The sequence below is a fragment of the Arachis hypogaea genome, chromosome 13 (assembly GCF_003086295.3).
Source record: "Arachis hypogaea cultivar Tifrunner chromosome 13, arahy.Tifrunner.gnm2.J5K5, whole genome shotgun sequence".
NCBI lineage: Eukaryota > Viridiplantae > Streptophyta > Magnoliopsida > Fabales > Fabaceae > Arachis > Arachis hypogaea.
The window spans coordinates 43,472,400-43,500,081 of NC_092048.1; the positions used below are offsets into that span (position 1 = coordinate 43,472,400).

Here is a 27,682-nt window from a genome sequence, read left to right on the forward strand (position 1 = left end):
AAATGACGCACACGCTTCAGGGACGCGTATGTGTGATGGGGCTTGTGCTCCCTGCACAGTTCCAGCCCCACACCAACATAACTCTCTAGCCAAACACCCATTTACGCCGATTTCCTCATCCACACGTGCGCGTGCGTGACGGTACGCGTGGTGTGCCAAATTTGCAAACCACGCGTACGCGTGATGGATGCAAACGCGTGATCTTGTTTGTGCGCAACGCACACTTCCTGCGCCACTCCGGCGCAACTCTCTGTTCAATCCTTCGTATTCTCGCACTCACATATGACGCGTACGCGTCGTGGACGCCCGCGCGTCGTGTGCCCTCCACTTTTTTTTTTATGCAGAATGCAGAATGCAGATGCTGATGCAGGCATTATGAATGAATACTAATAAAAATAGAATAAAATAAAACTAAGGATAAAAATGAAAGATCATACCATGGTGGGTTGTCTCCCACCTAGCACTTTTAGTTAAAGTCCTTAAGTTGGATATTTGGTGAGCTTCTTGTCAGGGCGGCTTATGCTTGAACTCGTCCAGAAATCCCCACCAATGTTTGTACTTCCAATAGCCTCTGGGTTCCCAAACCTTGCTTTTGTACCCGTCTTTTTGTTGATCATCATTTTTCCAACCGGGCGGTAAGCAATCTGAATTCTCAATGAAGTACCCAAACAACTTCCTAGACCCATTCAATCGAGCTCCCCACCAATCCTTGCACTTCAACTTGGAGCATGTCACCATATTGAACCTTGCATGGCAACTCCAACCAATAACCATCTTCCTTTTACTCTTAACGCCACAAAGAGCTCTAAGTTAACCATCTGTCTCAAGTAAACCATATTCAAGTGGAATGAGAAAGCTAAGGGATATGAATTTTACCCACTTGAATGTTGTATTAGATGGTAATGGCTTTGGGGGAAAGGTCTTCGACAACTTTGGCAAGGTGATTTCGAGCTCCATTCCCTTGTGCTCTTCCTTGACAACTTCCACCTCTTTGCAAGCTTCTTCAATTTCAATCCTTTGTTCATCAATTTCATCTAACTCCCTTCCATCACTTAAATCACAAATGGGAGGATGAGAGAAATCTACCTCCACATTGCTTTCTATCTCATCGGAAGAAGGTTCTTCAAGTTCAAAGGATTCACCAACAAGAAGGTTTGATGCATGATCTTCATCACCAAGGGAACTCAACTCTTGCTTCATTCCTTCTAAGTCTTCATTCAACAATAGTTTTGGAGGTTGGGCACTCTCCTCCTCAACATCAAATTCAATCTTTTTGGAGGGATTTTCTTCCATTCTAGATTCCTATGGAGGTTCCGCATCTCCTAAGTCTTCAACCACTTCTTCCTCTTCTTCTATAATTTCGGCTTTCTCCACTTGCTCTAATATAAAATCGAACTCTGGTGCACGAAATTGTGATCTCAGGCAACGGCGCCAAAAACTTGTATGCACGTCTTAATAAATTGTTTTTCATTCACAACTTCGATACAACTAATCAGCAAGTGCACTGGGTCGTCCAAGTAATAAACCTTACGTGAGTAAGGGTCGATCCCACGGAGATTGTTGGTATGAAGCAAGCTATGGTCACCTTGTAGATCTCAGTCAGGCGGATATAAAATAGTTATGGAGTTTTCAAAAATATATAATAAAATGAGGATAGAAACACTTATGTAGATCATTGGTGAGAATTTTAGATAAGTGTATAGAGATGCTTTCGTTCCTCTGAACCTCTGCTTTCCTGCTGTCTTCATCCAATCAGTCTTACTCCTTTCCATGGCTGGCTTTATGTAAGGACATCACCGTTGTCAATGGCTACTTTTTATCCTCTCTGGAAAATGGTCCGATACGCTGTCACTGCATGGCTAATCGTCTGGAGGCATCACCCTTGTCAATGGCTGCATCCCATCCTCTTGTGAAAATGGTCCAAATGCTCTGTCACAGCACGGCTAATCATCTGAGGTTCTCGATCATACTGGAATAGGATTCACCCTCCTTTTGCATCTGTCACTACGCCCAGCACTCGCGAGTTTGAAGTTCGTCACAGTCATTCAATCCCAGAGTCCTACTCGGAATACCACAGACAAGGTTTAGACTTTCCGGACTCTCATGAATGCCACCATCAATCTAGCTTATACCACGAAGATTCTGATTAAGAGATCCAAGAGATACTCATTCAATCTAAGGTGGAACAGAAGTGGTTGTCAGGTACGCGTTCGTGGGGGAATGATGATGATTGTCACGTTCATCACATTCAGGTTGAAGTGCGAATGAATATCTTAGAAGCGGAATAAGTTGAATTGAATAGAAAAATAGTAGTACTTTGCATTAATCTTTGAGAAACAGCAGAGCTCCACACCTTAATCTATGGAGTGTAGAAACTCTACCGTTTGAAAATACATAAGTGAATATAGGGTAAGCATGGCCAAGTGGCCAGCCTCCCATGGAGGTCTAGAGATCTAAAAATGATCAAAAGATGATCAAAAGATGATCAAAAGATGGTTAATACAATAGTAAAAAGTCCTATTTATACTAAACTAGTTACTAGGGTTTACAGAAGTAAATAATTGCTGCATAAATCCACTTTCGGGGCCCACTTGGTGTGTCCTTGGGCTGAGCTTGAATGTTACACGTGCAGAGGCTCTTTCTGGAGTTGAACGCCAGGTTGTAACGTATTTCTGGCGTTCAACTCTGGTTTGTGACATGTTTCTGGCGTTTAACTCCAGACAGCAGCGTAGAACTGACGTTCAACGCCCTTTTACGTCATCTAAACCCAGTCAAAGTATGGACTATTATACATTTCTGGAAAGCCCTGGATGTCTACTTTCCAACGCAATTGAAAGCGCGCCATTTTGAGTTCTGTAGCTCCAGAAAATCTACTTTGAGTGCAGGGAGGTCAGAATCCAACAGCATCAGCAGTCCTTCTTCTACCTCTGAATCTAATTTTTGCTCAAGTCCCTCAATTTCAGCCAGAAAATACCTGAAATTATAGAAAAATACATAAACTCATAGTAAAGTCCAGAAATGTGAATTTAACATAAAAACTAATGAAAACATCCCTAAAAACATCCCAGTTTCTCTATTACAGAGAGGGGCATGAGGTTTATCCCTGACCCAAGGTCACATAGAGCCTTCTCAAAGGTCATGGTGCCTATGGTACAAGGTATTAAGAACTTTCCAGGATCCTGTTTCTTCTGAGGCAATGTCAGTTGATCCAGATCACTCAGTTCATTAGTGAACAAGGGAGGTTCATCTCCCCAAGTCTCATTACCAAATAAATTGGCATTCAGCTTCATGATTGCACCAAGGTACTTGGCAACTTGCTCTTCAGTAACATCCTCATTCTCTTCAGAAGAGGAATACTCATCAGAGCTCATGAATGGCATAAGGAGGTTCAATGGAATCTCTATGGTCTCTAGATGAGCCTCAGATTCCTTTGGTTCCTCAGAGGGAAACTCCTTATTGATCACTGGACGTCCCAGGAGGTCTTCTTCCTTGGGATTCATGTCCTCCCCTTCCTCTTTGGATTCGGCCATGATGGTCATTTCAATGGCCTTACACTCTCTTTTTGGATTTTCTTCTGTATTGCTTGGGAGAGTACTAGGAGGGATTTCAGTGACTCTTTTACTCAGCTGGCCCACTTGTGCCTCAAAATTTCTAATGGAGGACCTTGTTTCATTCATGAAACTTACAGTGGCCTTAGATAGATCAGAGACTAAGTTTGCTAAATTAGAGGTATTTTGTTCAGAGTTCTCTGTCTGTTGCTGAGTGGATGATGGAAAAGGCTTGCTATTGCCAAACCTGTTTCTTTCACCATTATTAAAGCCTTGTTGAGGCTTTTGTTGATCCTTCCATGAGAAATTTGGATGATTTCTCCATGATGAGTTATAGGTGTTTCCATAAGGTTCAACTAAGTAATTTACCTCTGCTATTGCGGGGTTCTCAGGATCATAGGCCTCTTCTTCAGAAGGCGCCTCTTGAGTACTGTTGGATGCAGCTTGCATTCCATTCAGACTCTGAGAAATCATATTGACTTGCTGAGTCAATATTTTGTTCTGAGCTAATATGGCATTCAGAGTATCAATTTCAAGAACTCCCTTCTTTTGAGGCATCCCATTACTTACAGGATTCCTCTCAGAAGTGTACATGAACTGGTTATTAGCAACCATGTCAATGAGTTCTTGAGCTTCTGCAGGCATTTTCTTTAGGTGAATGGATCCACCTGCAGAAGTATCCAATGACATCTTAGCCAATTCAGATAGACCATCATAGAATATATCCAGGATGGTCCATTCTGAAAGCATGTCAGAAGGACACTTTTTGGTCAGTTCTTTGTATCTCTCCCAAGCTTCATAGAGGGATTCACCTTCTTTCTGTCTGAAGGTCTGAACATCCACTATATGCTTACTCAGCTTTTGAGGAGAAAAAAACTTGGCTAAGAAAGCCTTGACCAGCTTATCCCAAGAGTTCATGCTATCCTTAGGTTGAGAGTCCAACCATATTCTAGCTCTGTCTCTCACAGCAAAAGGGAAAAGCATGAGCCTGTAGACTTCATGATCTACTCCATTAGTCTTAACAGTATCACAGATCTGCAAGAATTCAGTTAAGAACTGAAAAGGATCTTCAGATGGAAGTCCATGGAACTTGCAGTTCTGCTGCATCAGAGAAACTAATTGAGGTTTCAGCTCAAAGTTGTTTGCTCCAATGGTGGGGATGGAGATGCTTCTTCCATGTAAATTGGAATTAGGTGCAGTAAAGTCACCCAGCATCCTTCTTGCATTATTATTATTTTCGGCTGCCATGTCCTCTTCTTGTTCAAAAATTTCTGAAAGGTGCTTGCTGGCTTGTTGTAATTTAGCTTCTTTTAGTTTCCTCTTCAAAGTCCTTTCAGGTTCTGGATCTGCTTCAACAAGAATGTTCTTGTCCTTGCTCCTGCTCATATGAAAAAGAGGGACAGAAAAATAATAATAATAGGGATCCTTTTTGCCCAAGTATAGAGGTTTCCTTATGTGAGTAGAAGAAAAGAAGAAGAGAAAATCTGAACTCAGAGAGAGAGAAAGAGGATTTTCAAAAATAATTTTTGAAAAAGAGTTAGTGATTTTCGAAAATAGTTTTTGAAAAATGTTAGTAATTTTCGAAAATTAAAATCAAAAATTAAAATAATTAGTTAATTAAAAAGAAATTTTGAAAAAGAGGGAGATATTTTCGAAAATTAGAGAGAGGGAGTTAGTTAGGTAGTTTTGAAAAAGATAAGAAACAAACAAAAAGTTAGTTAGTTAGTTGAAACAAATTTGAAAATCAATTTTGAAAAGATAAGAAGATAAGAAGTTAGAAAGGATATTTTAAAATCAAATTTTGAAAAAGATAAGATAAAGAGATGTTTTTGAAAAGATATGATTGAAATTAGTTTTGAAAAAGATTTGATTTTTAAAATCACAATTAATGACTTGATTCACAAGAAATCACAAGATATGATTCTAGAACTCAAAGTTTGAATCTTTCTTAACAAGCAAGTAACAAACTTGAAATTTTTGAATTAAAACATTAATTGATGATGTTATTTTCAAAAATTATGATATAAAATTAAGAAAAAGATTTTTGAAAAATATTTTTATAATTTTCAAAAATAAATAAGAAAAATGAAAAAGATTTGATTTTTGAAAGAGATTTTGAAAAAGATAAAATTTGAAAATTTGATTTGACTCATAGAAAACAACTAGATTTTAAAAATTTTTGAAAAAGTCAAATCTAATTTTTGAAATTTTAAGAGAGAAAAAGGGAAAGATATTTTTTTGATTTTTGAATTTTTAATGATGAGAGAGAAAAACATGAAAATGATGCAATGCATGAAGATTTTGGATCAAAACAATGAATGCATGCAAGAATGCTATGAATGTCAAGATGAACACCAAGAACACTTTGAATGTCAAGATGAACATCAAGAACTTATTTTTGAAAAATTTTTAATGCAAAGAAAACATGCAAGACACCAAACTTAGAAATCTTTCATGTTTAGACTCTATGAATGCAAGAATGCACATGAAAAACAAGAAAAGATGCAAAACAAGAAAACATCAAGATCAAACAAGAAGACTTACCAAGAACAACTTGAAGATCATGAAGAACACTATGAATGCATGATTTTTTTCGAAAAATGCAAGATGAACATGCAATTGACACCAATTTTCAACTTGACTCAAGACTCAAACAAGAAACATGAAATATTTTTTATTTTTATGATTTTCTAATTTTTTTGTATTTTTATTTTATATTTTTCGAAAATTAGGGTAAAAAAAGAAAAATAAGGATTCCAAAATTTTTAATATGAATTCCAGGAATCTTGTATTCTTATTCTAAAGCTCCAATCTGAGGGTTAAGCATGGCTTAATAGCCAGCCAAGCTTTAGTATGGAATTACATGCATTGAAGAGATTAGTTGAATCCTCAGTCCAAAGGAATTTGGACATGGCTTCAAAGCCAGCCAGGATTCAACAAATCATCATGAAACACTAGAATTCATTCTTAAAAATTTTGAAGAAAAATATATTTTTTTTGAAAACATTTTTTTTTAAAAAATTTTTCGAAAACAAAGGAGAAATTTTTGAAAGAAATTTTTTTATTGAAAAATTTTTGAAAATGAAACAAAAAGAAAATTACCTAATCTGAGCAACAAGATGAACCGTCAGTTGTCCAAACTCGAACAATCCCCGACAACGGCGCCAAAAACTTGGTGCACGAAATTGTGATCTCAGGCAACGGCGCCAAAAACTTGTACGCACATCTTAATAAATTGTTTTTCATTCACAACTTCGATACAACTGACCAGCAAGTGCACTGGGTCGTCCAAGTAATAAACCTTACGTGAGTAAGGGTCGATCCCATGGAGATTGTTGGTATGAAGCAAGCTATGGTCACCTTGTAGATCTCAGTCAGGCTTATATAAAATAGTTATGGAGTTTTTGAAAATATATAATAAAATGAGGATAGAAACACTTATGTAGATCATTGGTGAGAATTTCAGATAAGTGTATAGAGATGCTTTCGTTCCTCTGAACCTCTGCTTTTCTGCTGTCTTCATCCAATCAGTCTTACTCCTTTCCATGGCTGGCTTTATGTAAGGACATCACCGTTGTCAATGGCTACTTTTTATCCTCTCTGGAAAATGGTCCGATGCGCTATCACTGCATGGCTAATCGTCTGGAGGCATCACCCTTGTCAATGGCTGCATCCCATCCTCTTGTGAAAATGGTCCAAATGCTCTGTTACAGCACGGCTAATCATCTGAGGTTCTCGATCATACTGGAATAGGATTCACCCTCCTTTTGCGTCTGTCACTACGCCCAGCACTCGCGAGTTTGAAGTTCGTCACAGTCATTCAATCCCAGAGTCCTACTCGGAATACCACAGACAAGGTTTAGACTTTCCGGACTCTCATGAATGCTGCCATCAATCTAGCTTATACTACGAAGATTCTGATTAAGAGATCCAAGAGATACTCATTCAATCTAAGGTAGAACGGAAGTGGTTGTCAGGCACGCGTTCGTGGGGGAATGATGATGATTGTCACGTTCATCACATTCAGGTTGAAGTGCGAATGAATATCTTAGAAGCGGAATAAGTTGAATTGAATAGAAAAACAGTAGTACGTTGCATTAATCTTTGAGGAACAGCAGAGCTCCACACCTTAATCTATGGAGTGTAGAAACTCTACCGTTTGAAAATACATAAGTGAATATAGGGTAAGCATGGCCGAGTGGCCAGCCTCCCATGGAGGTCTAGAGATCTAAAAATGATCAAAAGATGATCAAAAGATGGTTAAGACAATAGTAAAAAGTCCTATTTATACTAAACTAGTTACTAGGGTTTACAGAAGTAAGTAATTGCTGCATAAATCCACTTCCGGGGCCCGCTTGGTGTGTCCTTGGGCTGAGCTTGAATGTTACACGTGCAGAGGCACTTTCTGGAGTTGAACGCCAAGTTGTAACGTATTTTTGGCGTTCAACTCTGGTTTGTGACGTGTTTCTGGCGTTTAACTCCAGATAGCAGCGTAGAACTGGCGTTCAACGCCCTTTTACATCATCTAAACTCGGTCAAAGTATATACTATTAAACATTGCTGAAAATCCCTAGATGTCTACTTTCCAACGCAATTGGAAGCGCGCCATTTTGAGTTCTGTAGCTCCAAAAAATCCACTTTGAGTGCAGGGAGGTCATAATCCAACAGCATCAGCAGTCCTTCTTCTACCTCTGAATCTGATTTCTGCTCAAGTCCCTTAATTTCAGCAAAAAAATACCTGAAATCACAGAAAAACACACAAACTCATAGTAAAGTCCAGAAATGTGAATTTAACATAAAAACTAATGAAAACATCCCTAAAAGTAACTAGATTCTACTAAAAACATACTAAAAACAATGCCAAAAAGCGTATAAATTATCCGCTCATCACAACACCAAACTTAAATTGTTGCTTGTCCCCAAGCAACTGAAAATAAAAATAGGATAAAAAGAAGAGAATATACTATAAATTCTAAACTATCAATGAAACATAGCTCCAATTAAATGAGCGGGACTTGTAGCTTTTTGCCTCTTGAATAGTTTTGGCATCTCACTTTATCCATTGAAGTTCAGAATGATTGGCATCTATAGGAACTCAGAGTTCAGATAGTGTTATTGATTCTCCTAGTTCAGTATGATGATTCTTGAACACAGCTATTTTATGAGTCTTGGCCGTGGCCCTAAGCACTTTGTTTTCCAGTATTACCACCGGATACATAAATGCCACAGACACATAATTGGGTGAACCTTTTCAGATTGTGACTCAGCTTTGCTAAAGTCCCCAATTAGAGGTGTCCAGGGTTCTTAAGCACACTCTTCTTTTGCTTTGGACCTTGACTTTAACCGCTCAGTCTCAAGTTTTCACTTGACACCTTCATGCCACAAGCACATGGTTAGGGACAGCTTGGTTTAGCCGCTTAGGCCAGGATTTTATTCCTTTAGGCCCTCCTATCCACTGATGCTCAAAGCCTTGGGATCCTTTCTATTTACCCTTGCCTTTTGGTTTTAAGGGTTATTGGCTTTTTGCTCTTGCCTCTTGGTTTTAAGAGCTTTTGGCTTTTTCTTTTTATTATTTTTTTTCGCCTATTTTTTTTTCTTGCAAGCTTTGTTCTTTGCTGCTTTTTCTTGCTTCAAGAATCATTTTTATGATTTTTCAGATTATCAAATAACATGTCTCCTTGTGATCATTCTTTCAAGAGCCAACATATTTAACATTCTTAAACAACAACTTCAAAAGACATATGCACTGTTCAAGCATTCATTCAGAAAACAAGAAGCATTGTCACCACATCAATATAATTAAACTAAGTTCAAGGATAAATTCAAAACTCATGTACTTCTTGTTCTTTTGAATTAAAACATTTTTCATTTAAGAGAGGTGATGGATTCATAGGATATCCATAACTCTAAGACAATGTTACTAAATACTAATGATCATGTAATAAGACACAAACATGGATACGCACTTATCATAAAGAAAACAAAAAACAGAGAAAGTAAGAACAAGGAATGAGTCCACCTTAGTGATGGTGGCGTTTTCTTCTTGAGGAACCAATGATGTCCTTGAGCTCTTCTATGTCTCTTCCTTGTCTTTGTTGCTCCTCCCTCATTGCTTTTTGATCTTCTCTTATTTCATGAAGGATGATGGAGTGCTCTTGATGTTCCACCCTTAATTGTCCCATGTTGGAACTTAATTCTCCTAGGGAGGTGTTGATTTGCTCCCAATAGTTTTGTGGAGAAAGATGCATTTGAGGCATCTCCGGGATCTCATGGTGATGAGCTTCATGCGTCTCTTGAGATCCATGAATGGGCTCTCTTGCTTGCTCCATCCTTTTCTTAGTGATGGGCTTCTCTTTCTCAATGGGAATGTCTCCTTCTATGAAAGCTCCAGCTGAGTAACATAGATGGAAAAGAAGATGAGGGAAAGCTAGCTTTACCCTAGGAGAGGGCTTTTCGGCTATTTTGTAGAGTTCAAGGGAGATGACTTCATGAACTTCTACTTCCTCTCCAATCATGATGCTATGGATCATGATGGCCCGATCCATAGTAACTTCAGATTGGTTGCTAGTGGGGATGATGGAGCGTTGGATGAATTCCAACCATCCTCTAGCTACAGGCTTGAGGTCGAGTCTTCTTAATTGAACCGGCTTGCCTTTGGAGTCAATCTTCCATTGAGCTCCTTCCACACATATGTCCATGAGGACTTGGTCCAACCTTTGATTAAAGTTGACCCTTCTAGTGTAGGGGCGTGCATCTCCTTGCATCATAGGCAAGTTGAACGCCAACCTCACATTTTCCGGAATAAAATCTAAGTATTTCCCCCGAACCATTTGCTCAAGTCCCTCAATTTCAGCCAGAAAATACCTGAAATCACAGAAAAACACACAAACTCATAGTAAAGTCCAGAAATGTGAATTTAACATAAAAACTAATGAAAACATCCCTAAACGTAACTAGATTCTACTAAAAATATACTAAAAACAATGCCAAAAAGCGTATAAATTATCCGCTCATCAAACTCCTCCCTAATGTCTTCTACCTTTTGACAACTTTCTTCAAGTGTCTCTACTACCTCTATCTTTTGGGCTTCCTCGTGCTTCTCTTGTTCCAGGTCAATAGCATAATTGTGATTATGTTGCTCTTGTATTGATGCATCTACTCGGGATATAAGAGCTTGGAGAGTAGAGGTGAGACTAGTGAGAGTAGAGGCAAGTGTGGTTTGAAGCGTTATTTCGTCTAGGCGAATAACACTAAGGGTGTTGTCATCCAATGGAGGTTGGGGTGGATAGGAGGGTTCATTATTTTGGAGAAAGGGTTCATAATGGGAAGGTGGTTCTTCTTGATAAGGGTATGGAGATGGTGAATATTGAGGTGGTGGTTCTGGGTATGGTTCATATGGTTCGTATGGTGGTTGGTGTGGTGGATAAGGGTTAGGGTCATATGGAGGTGAATGGTGAAAAGGGACTTGTAAGTATGGTGGTTCAAAGCTATGTTGAGGCGGGTGTTCATAGGCATATGGTGGGGCTTGTTGGTAAGTACAAGGGGGTCCACCATATCCATTGTCTTGGTATGCACCTTAGAATGGCTCTTGCTGATAGTAATTTGGTGGAGGTTGGTTGTCACAAAAGGGTCCACCATAACCATTGTCTTGGGGTGCATCGTAGAACGGTCGTTGCCCATGGCACATTGGAGGAGGTTGTTGCCGAAAGGGTTGATCAAATCCTTGTGGCTCCTCCTAGCTTTGATTGTTCCAACCTTGATACATGTTCTCATTATAGCGTCCATTCCCTGCAACATAATTTGAACTAAACTCATAGCCAAAGGGGTGAGAATTCATAGTAGCAAGTAAAAACAAAAACTAATAAAAATTAATGAAAATAAACTCCTAAAACTAGAAACACTAACAAAGAAACAAAAAAGCAAATATTTACAATAACCAATAATAAGGCACACGTTTGCAATTCCCCGGCAACGGCGCCAGTTTGATGAACGGATTTTTGCTAGTAAAGAATTCACAAATAATATCTCGTTGAAAGTATAGTTTCTAAACCAACAATAATCCTTTAATACAAAAATTTGGTTGTCACTAAAGCAAACCCAATAAAAATAATAACCGAAGTATTTAAACCTCGGGTCATCTCTCAAGGAATTGCAGGGAGGTGTATTTGTTATTGGTTATGAAAAAGTATCTTTTTGGGTTTTTTGAAAAAAGAGCAAGAAAAGTAAATTGTAAGATATTAAATTAATAACTAAGAAAACTCTTGGCAAGGTATGAAAATTAGACGTCCTATCCTAGTTATCCTTATCAATTGTGATGAGAATTGTCCATTGCTACCACTTAGTTAACCTCTAACTGTGAAGAAAAGTCAAGTGGATGAATTAATTTGATTCCTCAAGTCCTAGTCAACTCCTAAGGAAAGACTATCTTTAGAGGGATCCAAATCAATCAGCAACTTTCAATTATCAATCAACAAAGGAGTTTGATAACTCAAGAATCTCCAATTACTCAACCAAAGCCAAAAGTATAAAATTCTAACTTAAGACCCTCCCAAGCATTTTATCAAACACTTGGAAGGCATAACATAAGAAAATAAAAAAGTAATAGGGAATGTAAAATCTAAAACCAACAATTGCAAGCATCAATAATAACAATTAAAGCAAGAAGCAATAAATCTGAAATACCTCAAACTGCATTAAATGGGAAAATCAAATCTAACATGAAAAGTTCATAAATTCAAATGGAAAGCTAAATAAACTAGAATGCTAAGACAATTAAAAGTAGAAGAGAAACTAAATTAAAGGAACATTGAACCTGGAATTGAAAAGAAATAAACCTAAAACTAAGAGAAATCCTAAAACCTAGAGAGAGGAACTCTCTCTCTCTAGAAACTACATCTAAAACCTAAAATTGTGAATGAATTGATGTGTGAATGTTTTTTTCTTCTGAGTCTCTGCTTGTCCCCTGGCTTTAATCTGCGTTTCTGGGCCAAAATCTGGGTCCAAACTCAGCCCAAAATCGCCCCCAGTATTTTCTGCGATTTCTGCACGTGGCGCATGTCACGTGTACGGGTCGATTGTCATCTTTGCGTGTCACGCGTACGCGTCAGGTACGCGCACACGTTGCCATGCTTTTTCGCCTTTCACACGTACGCGTCAGGTACGCGCACGCGTCGTTCTTCGGTGGTCAGCTCCTTAGTTTCTTGTGTTCCTTCTGTTTTTGCAAGCTTTCTTTCCATCCTCTAAGCCATTCCTGTCCTATAAAGCCTAAAAATACTTAATGCACAGATCACGGCATCGAATGGTATAAAGGGGAGTTAAAATACACTTTAAGGCTTAGGAAGCAAGTTTTCAATCATAGAACAAAATTAGAAAGGAATTGTAAAATCATGCAAATTGTATGAATAAGTGTGCAAAGACTTGATAAAAACCACTCAATTGAGCACAAGAGAAACCATAAAATAGTGGTTTATCAAGCACCCATCAGAGCAGAAATCGAGCTACCCAAAGGAATAGTTTCTAAATCATGGATCTTTTCCTTATTCATGCACAAATCCTTTAGAAACATAGCATACTTAGGAACTTGATGAATAGCATAAAAAAGGGGAATAGTTACCTCAACCTTTTTGAAGATATCTACCATCTTGGGATCTAGCTCCACTTACTTCTTAGTCTTCCTAGCTAGATGTGGAAAAGGAATGGGAATGGCTTCTTTCAAAACATTGTCTTCTTTAGATACTCCATCTCTTGGTTGAGCAATTTCTTCTTCAACTGCCTCTTGTACCTCATCCTCATCTTTAACATCTTCTACCTCAACAACTTCTTCATCTTGAATGTCTTCTCTTGAGTTTGGCTCCTTGGGACTCCTCTCTTACAATGTAGTGTCGGACCTCAAAGTGATGGCATTAATTCCACCCTTAGGGTTAGGTAAAGGTTGAGAGGGAAGTGCACTAGATCTTGAAGGTTGAGTGTTGGAGGTAAAGGGTGGGTCTATACGGATAGAAGAGCTTGGATGGTAGAGGTAAGACTGGTGATGCTAGAGGAAACTGTTGCTTAAAGCTCTTTTTGTCCTTGCATAAGAGAGCGAAGCATCACATCGTTAGAGGAAGAAGGAGGGTATGTAATTTGGGGGGCTTGTGGTTGGTTGAGTTGAGGTGCTTGAGCCTGCCTTTGGTGAGGTGGTTGGTATCTTTGGCCTTGGTTTTGTTGTTGGTACAGAGGATTTTGTTGGTAGTTATTATTCCACCTTTGATTTCCACCATTCTCTCTGCCTCCTTGGTTGTAGTTGTCTCTCCATCCTTGGTTGGGATTGTCTTGCCAACCTTGATTGTAGTTACCAGCTTGATTATAGTTACTGCCTTGTTGATAGTACCCTTGATTCGGATGGTTGTAATAAGCATTGGTAGCCGCCAAGGTGTTGTCCTCTTGGAGTTGTGGACATTCATCAGTATAGTGAGAATAGCAAGCGCAAATTTCACAGACTCTCTGAGGGACTAACTGTTGACAGTGTTGTTGTGGAGGGGGTGGAGGTTGTTGCTGATTGAGTAGACTTGCAAATTCCGCAATAGCCTTGGGATGATTATTCCTCTTCCTTGCATGTTGAGTAGACTCGGCTAAATCGGTGATAAATTACCACGCTTCCGTCGCCGTCTTGTACTTTGTCAAAGAGCCATTACTTGCAGCATCCAAGAGGGTTTTATCTCGAGACTTCATGCCTTGGCAAAAGTAACTAATTAACACCAACTGGTCAATCATGTGATGGGAACATGAATCAAGGAGATTCCTGAAGCGTTCCCAATACTCATAGAGAGTCTTTGATTCACCTTGAATGACGCAAGAAATTTCCTTCCTCAATCTATCTGTGACCTCCAGTGGAAAGAACTTGTCCAAGAATTTCCTTCTAAGCAAATCCCAATTAGTAACAACAGCTTCGGGTTGAGTGTAGAACCACTCCTTTACCTTTCCCTCAAGAGAAAATGGGAATGCATATAACCAAACGGCAACCTCATTCGCACCATGCCACCTAGTAGTTGAACAAGCTGTCTGAAAGTCTCTAAGGTGCTTGATAGGTTCTTGAGCGGGTAAACCATGGAATTTAGGAAGTAGGTTGATCAAGCGGTCTTCAGTTCAAAATCAGCAGTCAAATTCGGATGACGCGCTTGAAATGGCTGAAGAGTAAAATCCGGAGCTCCTGCTTCCTTGAGAGTGATCCTTCTAGGAGCGGCCATAGTATCTACACCTAAATCAACAGAAGAGATGTCAATAGATTTACTGGGAGAGGAGTTAGTTTCTTCTTCAAATGATGCTTCAGACTCAACCTCGGGTAAGGTTGGTGAATTGGGTGAAACCCCATCACCACCCTCAGAGGCTAACCGACGCCGAGCTCGCCTAATATATGAAATAGTTTTTTCAATTTCAGGATCAAATTTGGCTAGGCTTGGATCTAGTAATGAATGCATCATTCACTAAAAGAAACATAGAGCTTAGGGCAACAAAATATATTAAGAAAAAATAAATAATAAATACTACTAATAAACAAAAACACACAAATAAATATGCAATTATGTAAAAATAGCGTTACAAGTACAACCTTAACCGACGAAATTTTTACTATCAATTTAGAATGTATCACAATTAATAATAAATAACCGGGAGTAGAATCCCGGGTCGTTTCCCTAAGAGTTGACACAGGATGCGAATTATTGGTTAGGATTTTTCCGCATTTTTTTTTGAAATTGAGAACGGAAAAATAGATGGCTAGGAATTAAAGCAATGAATAAATAACAAGAGGTAATATGTATTCAAAATAAAAGGCCTTGGTGAGGGGAGAGAATTGGAGTTTCTATCCTTGTTGTCTTTCTCAAGTATAATAGTAAATGTTCATTACTTCCACTTAGTTATCCTCTAACAATTGAAGGAAAGTCAAGTGGGTATCACTAACTCTAGCTCACAAGTCCAAGTTACTTAATGGGGAAGGACTAGAGTTGGTGACAATTGAGTTAGCCAATAATTCTCAATTACAGATTAATACTTGAGTATCACAACTCAAGGGTTTCCAATTACTCAACCCCCAACCAAGTTGGGAGCTTTACTCCATTAACATGAATGCCATTTTCATAAACACATAATAGCTGTAAATAAAAGACATGATAATTATAAAAAATTAATTAAATCAAAATTAGCACTGACAATAATTAACAAGGATCAAACAAGCAATAAAAATAAACATAAAAATAATTCAATGCATTAATTAAATTTAAGAGTGACAAGATCCAAACATGAATTCAACAATCAAATAGAAAAGAGTAACTAAGGGGATTAAAGAGGAAACTAGGAATAAGATGATAAAGAACGAAGGTAGCAGCAACTCTCTCTAGATCCAATTCCAAGCAAAACTAAGAACATAAAAAACCCTAGAGAAAAGTAAGTGTTTCTCTCTCTAGAATTCAAAACCAATAAAAAAACTCAAGTGAAAAATGAAGTGTCTTCAGTCTGAGCTTCATCCATGACTCTAGTCTAAATTTTCGGGATTGAATCTGGGTCCAAATCAGCCTAGAAATCGCTCCCAGCGAGTTCTGTTAAGTGCAGCACGTGACGCTCTGTCACGCGTACGCGTCGGCCACACGTATGCGTCGCTGAACTTTTACGCTGGTCACGCGTACACGTCACTAAAAAATGCTCCAGATCACGCGCACGCATCAGCCATGCGTGCGCGTCGCTCCTCGCTTCTCAACTCTTTAACTTCTTGTGTTCCTTCCACTTTAACATGCTTCATCTTCATCCTTTAAACCATTCATGCCCTGTAAACCTGAAAACACTTAACAAACACATCACGGTATCGAATGATAATAAAGGAGAATTAAAAATTAACAATTTTAAGGCCTAGGAAGCATGTTTTCAATCATAGCACAAAATTAAGAAGGAAACTTAAAAACATGGAATTTACATGAATAAGTGTGAGAATAGTTGACGAAACCCACTCAATTCAGTCCACAATATATCATAAAATACTGGTATATCAGCAGTTCTGTTTGTGTTTCTTTATGGCAGTTTCGTTTGCGCTTCATTCAGACAGCGGCAGTCCCATCTGCGCTTCCTTCCGGCAGTTCTGTCTAGGGGTGGCAAACGGGCCTAAACCCACCGGGCCGACCCACGTAACCCGCCAAAAAAGCGGGCTAGGCTGGAAAATTGGGACCGCCAAATAGCAAAAGCCCGCCTAATGCGCACCGCTTAAACCGCGGGCTTTGGCGGGGCAGGGCGGCCTTCCCCGCTGAGCTTAGTATTTTTTGGCAAGGGGTATTTTTCCAATTTTTTTTGCCAAAACCCAACTTCCCCCAACCCAACTTACAAGAGAATGAAGATGAAAATTGAGTGTTTTGGATTATGTTTATTTTGTTTTAGAGACAATATTTATAATTATGTTTTGGATTATGTTTATTTTGCTTTAGGAACAATATTTATAATTATGTTTTGGATGAAAACTTGGTTTATAATTATAATTTGTTTATACTTTTAGAAATTATAATAGTTAAAAGTTAAAAACAGAAGAGATTTTTTATACCTTTATATATTTTATTTAATAGTTAAAAGTAAAAACAAAAAAGAGGATATTTGGCGGGCTTAGCCCACTGGCACGCCAGCCCGCCGCGGGCTGCGATTCTACGACCGCCTCACTAGGCGGGGCCGGGCGGGCTTCCCCGCTTGCCACCCCTAGTTCTGTCTGCGTTTCCTTCAGACAGCGGCAAGTTTCGTCTGCGCTTCTTTCAAATAGCGGCAGTTCCGTCTGGACTTCTTTTTGACAGCGGCAGTTCCATATGCACTTCCTTTCGACAGTTCCATCTGCACCCGTTCTATTAGTTATACATTTTTTTTTTATTTCGTTGTTTTAAATAAAATATTTATTTTATTTTTTAAAATAAAAAAATCCTTCATATATACTAAATAATTCTAATGAATGTTAATTGATTCTAATATATTCTGATACCGTTATTAATGAAGGAAGAAAGAAGGAAGGAGAAGAAGAAGAGATAAAGAGGGGGGTTTTAGTTCGTGCAACTATTTGAAAGTGACACTTAGCATTATTATCTGATATGTTTTTATCATTCAATAGGAAGTGTCAATTTGTCTATTTTTTTAATGGGTGAAAACCTAATTAAAATTTAAGAATGATTAAGATGTGCTACATCTCATAGAAAAAGATCAGAGATCAGATAAAATATTTATCATATAATATATGATTAGTTATTTGTGTAAAATTTTGTATGTTACAAATATATGAAAATTAAATTCATTTATATATTTTAATAAAGACTCTTCGAACATATGTTAAAAAAATATAGTTATTGGTTATGATTAACATAAAATAACAATAATTAAAAGCGAAAGGGTAACGCTGGGACATGTTAAGTTAAAGGGTGCAGGATTTTTTATTTAAATAAATAAAATAAATGTAATAATTATCGAAATAAATAATTTAAAAAAATATTTATCGATTTAAATAATTTAGTCTTATCTTGTTTACATTATAAACGAGATGATATTATATGTATCTCGTTTATAGTGTAAACGAGATAAGGCACGTTAGCGGCAACGCGGCTATCTCGTTTACACTGTAAACGAGATACATGAAACGTTTATCTCGTTTACACTGTAAACGAGATATATAGAAAACAATCGCAATAGCTATAAAAGGATGTCTAACTCTTGGTATTCTTCACAAACTTTTTCTATTCTTTTTGTGTCTTATATTTCTCACGAATACAAGGCTAATGGCCAATAATAGTGCATACATAGTTGTGCTTATTTATCCTAATTGTCGTATGAGAAATGGCGACAACAGGGTGACATTTGAGAGTGAGGATCCGATATTGTTTCGCACTCAGTGTGTCAAAACGTTGTCAGATTTGAAGAGTTTGATATTGAGCGAGTTCGGTGGTACACAAGCGAGGAAAATCGGAAGGATGACGTATAGGTTGCTGGCACACATGGGTAACGGAGTCTTCCATTTTCGACTATTCCGACTTCAAGCGGACGAGCATGTGCGACTGATGTTCAACATCCATGGAAGAATTTTGGTGGAGCAGGTAATTGAGCTTTCCGCAGAGGTCGAACACAGTGGTGGTGGGAGTTCTGTACACTCGACCTATGTATAGGACGACCGACCTCTTGCACCACCGCCTATTCATGTCGCCATTCCAGTGGATGAGGCAGAGGAGGGCGAGGAGGAGTCCGACGAAGATTACGTGGCGGACAGTGCGGATAGCGACTCGTCCGAGAGTGGAGATGAGGATGAGTGTGTTCCAGAGACACCTGTCTAAACTGTGGCGCGACATATCTATTGCAAAGATACATGCAATGTCATCTCATTTACCGTGTAAACGAGATAAGACTAAGGTATTTAAATCCGTAAATATTTTTAAAATTATTTATTTTGGTAATTATTACATTTATTTTATTTATTTAAATAAAAAATCCAAAGAGTGCAGCTGTTTATTTTTTTGGATAAAAATAATAATTAAAAATGCTACAGACTCCAGTTTTGGAACTTTTGGGTTGCTCGGATAAACATCTTTTGCGATGGATTTTAAAGTTTTACACTTTTTACCTTTCTTTTATCCATTAGAAAAAAAAAATTTATAACTCACTTTGAGGTTAACATTTTTATATATCGGTGATTTTTGAGTGAATCACAATAATATTTAGTTATTTTAGTATTTTATACTGTTATAATAACAATACCATTTATTACTGATATATTGTAAAAAATATTTTTAATAATATAAAGACAAAATGTCTAACAAAATATTTTTTAATTATATAAAAACAAAACGTGACGTTTTGTAATTTTTCTTTAACTATATGAAAACAAAAAGTCATTATTTTTTATGATAAAATATTTTTTTAATTATGTAAAAACAGAACATCATTAACGTTTTATACAAAACATTATTATTGAATTGTAAAATTCACAATCACAACGACGTATAACACTAAATTTAGAAAGTTCACCTCTAATGACCTAATATTAAAAAAAGGTTCTCACTTTGAAAGTGCTGCATTTACTTATAAATTCATTATATCGTCATACATAAAAAAGATTTGTTTCTTTTTAAACATTTTTATTAATTAACAAGGTTTAATTCTTAAAAAGTGCTGCAAATATTTTACTTTACTATTAGCATTCGTCTAGATGAACTATATTTTTAGAGTTAAACTCTACTCTAGTCTCTGAAATTAATGCGTGGCACTGATTTAGTTCTCAAACTCTCAATTGCTCTAAATTAGTCCCCAGATTAAAAAAACTACACCGCGTTGCTCCCTCTATTATTTTTCGTCACCGGAGCAGTGATTTCGTGAGTGACATGGCCACATCTTACTACGCTGGAATACAGAAACGACGTCATCTATATTTTGGCGCTAAACAGACCTTGTAGGATTGTAGAGTTTAAAAAAAAACTCTCTGTTCCATGGATGAGAGAGATTACTGATTGCAAGATGCGTTAGGGTTCTTGGAAACTATTGGAACACCACTTACTATATTTGGTTGTGCAAAGAGTTCTTTTGTCTCTCCAATCTCCTATTTCGTCACAGAAGTTAGTGCAGAAGTTTTTTTTTTTTTTCAAATTTTATGCAATACTTTGATGTTTGTTGATCATCGTTAGTTGTTTTGTATTTTGTTATTCAACTTTTTTTGAAGTGAATTCTCTATTAGGGTTCTATGTTTAGGGTTGTGCGGCTGTGTTTATGGGTTCTTTTTATGTTCTGTTTCAATGGTGGAACAATGGTATCTTTTCGTTAGGAATTTGTGTGGGCATACTGATTTGTAAAAATATTTTGTGTTATTTATGAATGATACTGGTGAATTATGTCAACGTGATTAGTGTGTGTATATCTAATCTGCTTATCAAAATGAATTTTTCAAACATGCAGATGAATGTGTTGTTGGACATTATGTTTAATCAAGGAAAAAAATTTTAGAAAAATGAAAAAGAGATAATTGTTTATTCACCTGATAAGAAGGCTTGTGTTGGTGACCTTGATGAAGATATCTTAGATGTATTTTGGGTTAGAAATTACTATAAAGAACTAAGGTATAACAAATAGAAGAATGTTTGTAGCATGTTTCTGAGAGGAGTTTAGACAATGGTTTATGTAAGACCCGGATAAATAATAAATAATTAATTAATAAATTAAAAGTGAGCAAAAAAGGTTAAAAATTTAACTTAGAAAATTAATTGGAGCGCGAAAATATAAATAATTACGGAAACACGTGTACCAATGTTATAATTAATTGTACAGGCTTAAGTTTGTCCGGTACTGCGTATGAAAAAAGTAAAAATGTAGGATTGACCAGAAAAATATTTAGGATACAAACCAAAATAGTTATCTTAAATATTTTGGTCCTAGGTGAGACTAAGGGACAAAAATTACAAAATTACCCCTCACTTAAGAAGTAAAGAGCATGACTCAACCCCTCCTCACTCCCAATTTCATTCATTCATTCACAAGAGAGGGAGAGAGCCACGAGAAAGAGAAAAGAAGAGAGAAATTCTAACATTATTCACCTCGTCACTCAAATCCACTTTTTTCACAAACCGGAGCTTTGATGGACGACCCGTTTGTGGCCACGTGATCACCTCATCATCTTCTTCGATTCCATATAACTTTTGCAGTGAGTACTCACGATAACTCTAATCTATTTTTATTTTTCTCCTTATTTTTGTATTTTGGTAATGTGGGGTATTAAACATTGTGATTTTGATGCTTTAGGGGAAGCTCAAGTACAATCTCTAGCAGAATTTTAAACCAAGATCCTATAGAACAAGGTAACAGAACTCTTTCTCTCTTTTCCTAATTTTGTGCGAAAACTTAGTGTAAACAATTAAGAATTTGATGTAAATAGATTGAATGGAGTAGCTTGAATGCTTGGTTTGATTTGGTGGGGAATTGGGTGCATCACTTGATTGGAGGAGGATTTTGGTTGAGGCTTGGTTGCGTTCATTGAAGCTTGGATTTCATTGGAGAGGAAATTCAAGGGATTTGAAACCGCCGTCAACGAAGGTACATGTTTTGGTTTCGGATAAACATTATATAACGTTGTGTGAAAATCTAGGTTACACGACCTTAAGATACTATTGGAATGGTATGATTGGTATTGTAATGATATTGGTTTAGCATAAACGCTTATGTTGTAATTGTGATTGAAATTGTGGCTAGAGGCCTTAAATGAATGAATTATGTGTTTTGTTATGTTGAGGTTAGGTGATATATGTTGAATTGATGTGGTTGATATTGATGCTTTAGTGTGAATAAGTGGTGCACGAAATTGTGATCTCAGGCAACGGCGCCAGAAACTCTGTACGCACGTCTTAATAAATCGTTTTTCATTCACAACTTCGATACAACTAACCAGCAAGTGCACTGGGTCGTCCAAGTAATAAACCTTACGTGAGTAAGGGTCGATCCCACGGAGATTGTTGGTATGAAGCAAGCTATGGTCACCTTGTAAATCTCAGTCAGGTGGATATAAAATAGTTATGGAGTTTTCGAACATAAATAATAAATAGATAGAAATTAAGGATAGAAACACTTATGTATATCATTGGTGAGAATTTCAGATAAGTGTATAAAGATGCTTTCGTTCCTCTGAACCTCTGCTTTCCTGCTGTCTTCATCCAATCAGTCTTACTCCTTTCCATGGCTGGCTTTATGTAAGGACATCACCGTTGTCAATGGCTACTTTTTATCCTCTCTGGAAAATGGTCCGATGCGCTGTCACTGCATGGCTAATCGTCTGGAGGCATCACCCTTGTCAATGGCTGCATCCCATCCTCTTCTGAAAATGGTCCAAATGCTCTGTCACAGCACGGCTAATCATCTGAGGTTCTCGATCATACTGGAATAGGATTCACCCTCCTTTTGCGTCTGTCACTACGCCCAGCACTCGCGAGTTTGAAGTTCGTCACAGTCATTCAATCCCAGAGTCCTACTCGGAATACCACAGACAAGGTTTAGACTTTCCGGACTCTCATGAATGCCGCCATCAATCTAGCTTATACCACGAAGATTCTGATTAAGAGATCCAAGAGATACTCATTCAATCTAAGGAAGAATGGAAGTGGTTGTCAGGCACGCGTTCATAGGGAATGATGATGATTGTCACGTTCATCACATTCAGGTTGAAGTGCGAATGAATATCTTAGAAGCGGAATAAGTTGAATTGAATAGAAAAATAGTAGTACTTTGCATTAATCTTTGAGGAACAGCAGAGCCCCACACCTTAATCTATGGAGTGCAGAAACTCTACCGTATGAAAATACATAAGTGATAATGGTTCAGGCATGGCCGAATGGCCAGCCCCCAAAACATGATCACAGGATCAAAAATACAATCCAGGATGTCTAATACAATAGTAAGAAGTCCTATTTATAATAAACTAGCTACTAGGGTTTACAGAAGTAAGTAATTGATGCATAAATCCACTTCCGGGGCCCACTTGGTGTGTGCTTGGGCTGAGCTTGAATGTTAAACGTGCAGAGGTCATTCTTGGATTTGAACGCCAGTTTGTAACATATTTCTGGCGTTCAACTCTGGTTTGTGACGTGTTTCTGGCGTTTAACTCCAGACAGCAGCGTAGAACTGGCATTCAACGCCCTTTTACGTCATCTAAACTCGGCCAAAATATGGACTATTATATATTTCTGGAAAGCCCTAGATGTCTACTTTCCAAATCAATTGAAAGCACGCCATTTTGAGTTTTGTAACTCCAGAAAATCCACTTTGAGTGCAGAGAGGTCAGAATCCAACAGCATCAGCAGTCCTTCTTCTACCTCTGAATCTGATTTTTGCTCAAGTCCCTCAATTTCAACCAGAAAATACCTGAAATCACAGAAAAATACACAAACTCATAGTAAAGTCCAAAAATGTGAATTTAGCATAAAAACTAATAAAAACATCCCTAAAAGTAACCAGATTCTACTAAAAACAGTGCCAAAAAGCGTATAAATTATCCGCTCATCAATAAGTAATGTTGGATAATAGTTTGAATGTTGATGTATTGTGGCATGGTTATGGGAATTTGAGTTTGATAAGTAATATATATGTATGATTGAATTTGGGTAGATATTGTTGTTTGATTGGAAAAATTTCATGAAAAATTTCTGCAAAATCTAGTTTTTTTTTACTGTTTAGCCTTCCCAACAAGCTTGTAACCCCCTGTAACCTCTATATCACACCCAATAACTAATTTTTAAGCTTTAAATAGAATGTGGGTAAATCTAAAGAATTGAATTGATTAATTCCCGGATAAACTCTTCGTTAACCAGATGAAAATGTCGTAGGGATGGTGGTTCATCCTGCCTATGGTGAGGATGATGGTTAGTTCCACTCATGAGATAATGAGATTGAATAACTGATAAACTAATGGGGTTACTGTATATGAGGACTTATAGAATTGATTGAAATTATGATTATAATTAAGGATGATTATGAATTCTGGTGTGATATTGAGCCCAATCTTGTAGGATGACGATACATAATGCTCACTTGAGATATGGTGCATAAAGCTCAGTGGGGACGGTGATATGTAACGCCCACTTGAGAATATGAGTATGGCTTATTGAGGACGGCGATACATAATGCTCACTTAAGACCGAAAGGATGATCCCCATGAGGACGGCGATACGTAACGCTCATGGAAAGGATGTTTTCTGAGATAGGGACGACGATACTTAATGCCTATCTCAGGAATATTGTCGGGTATGGACAACCAACCGAAACGTGAGTTCATGGCCTGTTTAGGACTAGACATGCATCATGTGCATCTGATTGCTATTTTTTGAATGTGCATATTGGTTTGGCTTGCCTATCTGAATATTTCTGTTTAACTGCTAATTGTAATATTTGTTGTACTTGCTCTTTGCTTGTGTTTGTCTTGCATTGAATATTAATTGTGATTGTTACTGCTGCACTGAATATTGAACTAAGAAATTGTGACATTAGAAATAAATATGACTGAGGAGTGATGATGCATTGGAAATTACTGAGACTAGAGATAGTTACAGAACCGAGACTTTAGTAAACTAACCCTGGATGGATTAGTTGAACCCTAGACTTGAACTTCGGTTAAGTTGGAGTTTAGGATTGCCTAGTGGGTTCATGTTTCTTTATATAGTTTTTATTTGGAACTATTACCCTGCTGGGAACCTTCGGGTCTCACCTGTCGCGGAATTTTCTGTTTTTTAGATGCAGGGCGTGACGCACCTTGCTAAGTGTGCAGGGTTCTATTGGCGAAGCGAAGAAGACTTTTTTTTTTTAGATTTATTTTGTTACTTAGTATTTTCTCTACTTTTGAAAACTTTATTGTATAATTTTCCTCTTAGAGATTTTTATTTGGAGAAACATGATTTTTATTTTGTACACTTTTCTAGTTTGTAATATTCTAGCCGGTCTTTTCTTCGCGGGTCGAGACTAGTAATTATTATGTATCTTATTCTGAACTTGTGTAGATATATATATACCTCTTTTGCTCCTATATATGATGTTTCTTATGTTATCGTTTTATGTGAAAGTCGGCACTTGATTTTGTTTATCTTACCTTCACAAGCTCCTAGCTATATTATTATTCTTTAACTATTATATATGTATCTTTCTTTTAGGTGTCATAATACCTCACCACCTTTAATTTACGACTATAGCGTAAGGCTTTATCTGGTAGGGTGTTACAGTTTAAGAGCTTTGAATTCTGACAATGAGTTACGGGAGATGTGCTTTATGGCTCAGAAAAATGATGGTGTAATTGATGTTTACTTTGAGCATGGAGTGTCATCACCAGAAGTACTTGAGGATAAGGAGATTGTTGTTTATGTTGATGATGGTAATGATGACATCAGAGTGGAAGGTGACTCTAATGGCAATGACCCTAACAGAAAATCTCACATTCAAAATGAATCTCCCAAGCCTGATGAGAAAAAAGTAACCATGTACAATAAGGAACCAGATGAGAGTAATGTTTTCACCCCAAGCACCTTGCTTAATAACAATCAACCACAAACCCTACTACTGCTAATTCCCCATATCCCAACAATAAGAAACTAACACAGCCAGCTACTAATGATCCCCTACCCCACAATAATGAACCCAACTCAACATCTAATTCTCATCACAACACCATGACATAAACCAAGGCTTTTAGCAAGGGTCCTCCATCTAACCTAAAATTTAAACCCACTCCAAAACCCAAACCCAACACCAAATCTATTTCCAAGTCCAAGTCCAATAACAAATCTGTGTCCAAACCCAAATGTACTTTAAAGAAAAGGACAACAAGAATATATCAAAGGGTTGTGCATTGCACAAGGTCTGCTTTAAGGGTGAAGGAAGTCCAACAACAAAAGAGAAAAGAAGTAATAATGTTGTCTTCTTCTGAGGATGAACACACCACAGGGCACAATTCATATGAACCTGGAAAGGATGATAACTCAAGTGGTGATGAGATAGTTGGCAGAACTTCAAAGGGTAAGAGAAGAGAGTTTTTGTTAAGGCATGCACCTGCAGCTACATTTAGGGAGTCTAAGAGGAAGTTAACAAATGATGAGATTGCATTGGTGGTTGATGATGATAATGGTAAGGTGGAATTAAGTTTTTGGGAATCTTAATCACCAGAGACAAAGTTCTGGACAATGCTTTTGACCTAGGAGTTGAGTCTGACGGGGCCAACTCTTGGCACTCAAAAGAGATGAAGACCCCTCCAAATTTAAAAGATGAGTTCTCAGAAGAAGAATCTGATGATATTTTTCTAGTGTTTAGAAATGGCATTCGCTTTGGTGAATTGAAGCTTGAGGTAAGGATGAAGTTTAATACAAAGCATGAATTTAAAGAAGCTGTGAAATAATTTACTATTCAAGAGGGAAGGCAGATACAGTTTATAAAGAATGATGTTGTGAGATGTAGGGCTGTGTGCAGGGTTGAGGAGTGCAATTGGGTGATTTATGCTTCGAGGGATCATGAGAAAATATGTTGGCAGATAAAAACATTCAATAATGACCACACATGAGAGAAGCCACCAACAGAGCTGTCAATAGAGCTTGGCTGACTTTCAAATTTGTGAAGAAGGTTAGAAAATATCCTAATTTCAGACAATGTGAGGTAGGTGTGTATTCATGTCTAAGTGTGACCTGATGCTCAATAGAAACTCTATTTCTAGAGCATTAGCAAATACTAGAGCTGTGATTTATGGAGATGAGAAGGCACAATACGAAATATTAAGGGACTATGCTAAAACACTCCTAAAGTGCAATCCAAGGTCAACAGTGAGAATTGGCACAATTTCATAACCAGATGGAGAGGTGATTTTCAACAAGATGTATGTGTGTCTAAGTAGCTGCAAGGAAGGTTTTAAGGCAAGGTAAAAGTGACTAATTGGCCTAGATGGGGCATTCATTAAGACACAATTTGAAGGTCAAATTTTATCCGCTGTGGGTCAGGACGCAAATCATCACATCTATGTTATAGCTTGGGTAATTGTGGATGTGGAGAACATGAAAAACTGGAGGTGATTTTTGGAGCTACTCCATGATGACCTCGGACACTACAAACATCATGGATGGTTCTTTATGAGTGACATGTGTAAAATCCTGAAAATTAATAAATAATTAGCTAATAAATTAATTTTTATTGAATGAAATTAGGAAATTAAATTTGATCATTTAGAAGAGTAGAAATAATTAAAATACAAATTTTAACACTAATTTAAAGGTTTTGGGCCCATAGATAACGGGCCGAACCAGTTGGATCGGGCCCAAGTAAGCCCAAGCCCACATAACAAGACCCTATTTATAAGCCAACATTCAGCTCCTCCTTCCCTTATGCTTTCATTCCTCGGAGAAGAGAAGTGAAGGGTGGAAACCTAACCCCAAAATTCATATCCAACTTCAATCTTCCATAACTTTCAATCCGGATCTTCGATTGATGAGCCGTCAGTAGCCACGTATTCATCTTGAAATTTTCTATGAAATCCACTGAATAATTTGGTAAAGAATTTGAAATTTCATTCCCAGTTCTTACCCTTTCATTTTCGTGATTTGGGTGTTATATGTTGAGGAAATTTGTGTTTTTGGTGATGTTAGGTGTGAATTAAT

At 37.5% G+C, this 27,682-nt stretch overlaps 1 pseudogene; it reads left to right on the forward strand.

The window, feature by feature from the left end:
* Positions 1-4,296: 4,296 nt before the first annotated feature.
* Positions 4,297-4,387, forward strand: LOC112739240 (small nucleolar RNA R71; annotated as a pseudogene).
* Positions 4,388-27,682: the final 23,295 nt, after the last annotated feature.